Genomic DNA, 6,000 nt, shown 5'->3' with positions numbered 1-6,000 from the left:
CAAGTATCCAATAATACTTACAATCAGCAAAGACCTAATTTTCAAAACAAACCACCACAAACCGATGATAAAAAGCCAAATTTAGAAGATATGATGACGAAGCTAGTTGAATCTCAAACACAGTTTTTCACATCTCAGAAACAAACCAATGAACAAAATGCTCAAGCATTTAGAAATCAACAAGCTTCTATTCAAAATCTGGAACAAGAAGTGAGCAACCTAGCAAGGTTAATAGGTGAAAGAAAACCGGGAAGTCTACCTAGTGATACAAATGCTAACTCCCGAAATGAAATAGCTAAAGCCATTACCACAAGAAGTGGTATTACACTTAAACCACCTGAAATACCTGTAATTTCTGAGGAAGCTATTCCTACTCCACAAGAACCACAACCTGAACAAGATAAGAAAAAAGAACCGGTAGTTGAAAAAGTTAATGAAGATAACACAGTTAAGGCTAAACCGTATGTTAAACCATACCAACCACCACTTCCTTACCCCAAGTAAAATGAGAAAAGAGAGACTCGAAGCCGAGCAATCCAAATTCTTGGATATGTTTAAACAGATAAATGTAAATCTTCCTTTCATTGATGTGATTTCAGGAATGCCTAGATATGCTAAATTTCAGAAAGATCTAATCACAAATAGAAAGAAAATGGAAGAACTCTCGGCTGTTACTATGAATGCTAATTGTTCTGCAGTGCTGTTGAATAAGATACCAGAAAAACTATCTAATCCAGGAAGTTTCACAATTCCATGTTTTCTGGGTAGTCTTAGTTCAATAGAAGCATTGGCAGACTTAGGTGCTAGTATAAATTTAATGCCGTATTCACTATACACTAAACTAGACCTTGGAGAATTGAAACCAACAAGAATAAGCATACAACTAGCCGATAGATCAATAAAATATCCTAGAGGGATAATGGAAAACATGCTAGTTAAAGTTGGTACTTTAGTATTTCCAGTAGATTTTGTTATTCTGGACATGGAAGAAGATTCTCAAGTTCCTCTCATATTAGGAAGACCATTCTTAAACACGGCTAAAGCAATGATAGACGTGTTTGGTAAGAAATTGACCCTAAGTATAGAGGACGAGAGTGTTACCTTTTCAGTTGATAGAGCAATGCAACAACCGCAATCTGCAGATGATACATGTTATTAGATTCAAACTATAGAATCACATGCAGAATTGTTAGAAGAATTTCCAGAATTACAAGGAACAGGAGAATGTTCTTTAGGAGAAGGTACTGAACCAATTGATGAAACTGAAATGTTAGCTACACTTATGGCTAATGGATATGAACCAACAACCGAAGAAATTCAAATGTTAAAAGAAGAAGACAGATATCGATATAAATCATCGATAGAAGAACCACCGAAATTAGAGTTAAAGCCACTTCCAAACCATTTGGAATACGCTTATTTACATGGTGAATCTGAATTACCTGTAATAATATCGTCTTCTCTTACTAAAAATGAAAAATCTCAACTCATTTCTGTGCTAGAAACTCATAGACCATCTATTGCATGGAAGATTCATGATATTAAAGGAATAAGTCCTTCGTATTGCACACATAAAATCCTTATGGAAGAAGTTCATAAAACGTATGTGCAACGCCAACGAAGAGTAAATCCTAATATGCAAGATGTTGTTAAGAAAGAAATTATTAAACTGCTTGATGCAGGTTTAATTTATCCAATTTCTGATAGTCCATGGGTAAGTCCAGTTCAATGCGTGCCTAAGAAGGGTGGTATGACTGTCATTACAAATGAGAAAAATGAACTTATTCCTACTAGGACTGTAACAGGATGGCGTGTATGTATTGATTATAGAAAATTAAATAACGCCACCAGAAAAGATCACTTTCCCTTACCTTTCATTGATCAAATGTTGGAAAGATTAGCCGGAAATAGTTACTATTGTTTTCTTGATGGTTTTTCCGGATATTTTCAAATTCCAATAGCACCCGAAGATCAAGAGAAAATCACATTCACGTGCCCTTATGGTACTTTTGCTTACAAACGCATGCCATTTGGACTTTGCAACGCCCCTGCAACCTTTCAAAGGTTCATGATGGCGATTTTTCATGACATGATAGAAGAATGCATGGAAGTTTTCATGGATGACTTTTCAGTCTTCGGTGATACATTTGAATCATGTCTAGTTAATCTTGAACGAATGCTTATTAGATGTGAACAATCAAATCTAGTTCTTAATTGGGAGAAATGCCATTTCATGGTTAAAGAAGGCATCGTTCTTGGTCATAATATTTCAAAGGAAGGAATAGAAGTGGATAGAGCTAAAGTAGATGTAATTGCTAAACTTCCACATCCCACAAATGTTAGAGGAGTTAGGAGTATTCTAGGGCATGCCGGTTTTTACCGACGTTTCATAAAAGATTTTTCTAAAATTGCCACTCCTATGAATAAACTCCTAGAAAAGGATGCTCCATTCATCTTTTCAGATGAATGTATCAAATCTTTTAATATTCTTAAAGAAAAACTCACTAATGCGCCGATTATGATAACTCCAAATTGGAATCTACCATTTGAACTAATGTGTGATGCAAGTGATTTTGCAATGGGAGCCGTTTTAGGACAAAGGATTGAAAAACGATTTCAACCTATTTATTATGCAAGTAAGACGTTACAAGGAGCACAAACAAATTACACAACTACTGAAAAAGAAATCCTTGCTATTGTCTTTGCTTTTGACAAATTTCGTTCATATCTCGTTCTAGCTAAAACGATGGTCTATACCGACCATTCTGCTCTTAGATACCTATTTTCGAAACAAGATGCCAAACCAAGATTAATCCGTTGGATCTTACTCATACAAGAGTTTGATATTGAAATCCGAGATAAAAAGGGAGCAGAAAATCTCGCCGCTGATCATCTTTCTCGTCTTGAAAATCCCGAATTAGAAATTCTAAATGAATCGGCCATACAAGACAACTTTCCTGATGAATATCTATTGAAGATAGATTATAATGAAATTTCATGGTTTGCAGATTATGCAAACTACTTAGTATGTGGATTCCTTGAAAAAGGATTATCGTACCAAAAACGAAAGAAATTCTTTAGTGATATAAAACACTATTTCTGGGAAGATCCACATTTGTTTAAAAGTTGTCCCGATGGAATAATACGCCGATGTGTATTCGGAGATGAAGCTAGTAAAATCTTAAACCATTGTCACACAGGACCAACAGGAGGGCATTATGGGCCTCAACTAACAGCAAGAAAAGTTTATGATGCTGGATTCTATTGGTCTACAATTTACAAAGATGCACACCTTCTTTGCAAATCCTGTGATGCATGTCAAAGGGCCGGAAAAATAAGTCAACGTGATGAAATGCCACAAAATGTCATTCAAGTATGTGAAGTATTTGACATTTGGGGTATTGACTTTATGGGTCCATTTCCAAAATCTCATAATAATCCATATATTCTCGTTGCCATTGATTATGTATCTAAATGGGCGGAAGCACAAGCTCTCCCGACTAACGATGCACGAGTTGTAGTCAACTTTTTAAAACGTCTTTTTGCAAGGTTTGGAACACCGAAAGCTTTAATAAGTGATCGGGGTACTTGATGTTTGGATTAAAGAACCATTCTTATTGAAGCTAGACTCTTCGATTCAATTGGTTGTGTACTTGTTTGATAGGACGAGAGTTCATTAATTTAGTGCATTAATTTACAATTGGTTTGTCTTAATTGATTGTTTGCTTACTCGGAGACGAGAGTAAATTGAATTCAAAAGGCTAGACGAAATAGGGGTGAATTATGCGCAAAGAGAGTTGGTGTGATTGTGATTTGAGTCTTCATCTCAGTTGAACTGTTTAGTCACAATCAGGAGGTCTTAGGCTACGGGGAATTCCATGTCGTGTAATCTTAATTGAAGTGTTTGCGCTGGGGAATTCCAGGTGAACCGACTAGATAATTCACATAAGTTAGATAATAACTGGGACTTAATCTAAATGCATCCAATACTAGGTGAAAAAGGTCTAGACAAGCATTCGTTTTTTTTAATTGTTTACAACTATCTTATTTTACTCGTTTGTTTGCTTTAAAGCTTAAAACTGAAAACACCAAAAATATTATTCAATCTTGTTATTAATTAAAGCTATCTTTGATTTTGGCTAATCGTTAAATAGCCAACCAAACAAATTATCTCGTAATTCAATTTTCTAGATTTAACTTAGTTTAATTCATTAGTTACAATCTTAATTTTCACGTCTAAACTGTCCTTGGAACGATCTTGGATTTACCAACTTTATACTATTGCACGATCGGGTACACTGCCCGTTAGTGTGTAGTAAATCTTTAAACCGGTTTTTCCCATTATAAATAATAGACTCGATTTCACACATCAAGTTTTTGGCTCCGCTGCCAGGGACAGTTGTGTCGAAGATTAAGATTGCTATCTAATTGTTCTTAGTTTAGTTTAGTTATAGATTATTATTTCTTTTCGTTATTCTCAAGTTGAATCGGTGCGTTTAATCGGTTGTTAGTGGTGATTTCGCAGGTAACAGGTAGTGCATGCCACATACGCGTTCTTCTAATTCTCCAATTTTTCAACCATTTGCAGAACCCGAAAGAGAGTTATTCAGAGCGTTAAGTCATGAATAACAGTCTACAGTGGATTCATCTTTTTCTTCAAGTGCTAATATAATTAATTTGGGAAGTAGTTCTGAAACTGTGGTGCCCTATACACCACCTGAAATCAGAGAAGAAGAAGAATCTTACATTTCCTTAGATCTTTTCGAGACTGAAGATATGGCTGACCAAGAACAACCACCTCGTCCTCAGACTATGGCACAAAAGTTGAAGGCCACACGAGGGGGCCAAGGCAATTCGATTACTCAACCGAACATCACTCAGCCTTTTCAAATTACAGGGCCGATCCTGAATTTGATTTCTTCTGATTGCCGATTTTATGGCAAGGATACTGAGGATGCTAACGAGCATCTTTGTAATTTTAATGATGTTTGCAATTTATTTAAGCTACATGAGGTTGTCGATACTTCAATCAAGACAAGGCTTTTCCCTTGGACTCTTAAGGGAGAAGCTAAGAGATGGTTAGATAAGCAACCAGAGGGCACGATTACCTCTTGGGAGACTTTGGAGGATAAGTTTTTGTCGAAGTTTTTCCCTGCGTCTCGAGCTGCTAGACTTCAAGCAGAAATTTCACAATTTAGACAAAAGAGCAGTGAGACATTATTTGATGCTTGGGACCGTTTTGCTACTTTGTTACGCTCGTGTCCGCAACACGGGTTGAATGATTTACAAAAGGTTCAGATTTTCTACAAAGGTTGTGACATTCCAACTCGTCAGAGTATTGATCAAGCAGCAGGTGGTACGTTAATGGATAAGACCGAAGAAGAGGCGTTAGAGATAATTAAAAAGCAAGCTGCTTACTCTCACGAATGGCATCAAGATCATGAGTCATCCCATTCAGCTTCAGTTAAGAGAACCGAGACCACTGGTGCGTATGATGATTTTGGGTCTATCAGTGCTAAGTTGGATTCTTTTGGTAGAAATTTAGAGAAGATGAATAAGGATATTCATGGTATGAAGGTTGGTTGTGAGTATTGTGGGGGTTTACATTTAGCTAAGGATTGTGATGCGGGGTTAACGATAGGTCAAAAGGAAGAGATAGCGTACATCAGTCAGCAAAATAATAATCAGTTTCAAGGGCGTGCTCAGTTTAACCGCAATTTTAATAATCCCTACAATCCTCAAGGTCGTCAGGGAGGTAGTAACAGTAATTATCAGAATTCGCTGGGTGGAGGATTTCAGCAACAAGCTCCTGGGTATTTTCAAAAGCCCCAAGCCGAAGAGAAAAAGTCAAATCTTGAAGCTATGATCGAAAAGCTTGTGATATCTCGAACACAGCTTGTTACTACTGTTACTCAGAATAATGAGAAGAATGATCAGATGTTCCGGAATCAACAAGCCGCGATTCATAATTTGGAACAACAGATTGGTCAACTTGCTAAT

Source organism: Rutidosis leptorrhynchoides, chromosome 10 (genome assembly GCF_046630445.1).
Source record: "Rutidosis leptorrhynchoides isolate AG116_Rl617_1_P2 chromosome 10, CSIRO_AGI_Rlap_v1, whole genome shotgun sequence".
In the NCBI taxonomy this organism is placed as follows: domain Eukaryota; kingdom Viridiplantae; phylum Streptophyta; class Magnoliopsida; order Asterales; family Asteraceae; genus Rutidosis; species Rutidosis leptorrhynchoides.
This window is presented reverse-complemented; position numbering follows the sequence as displayed.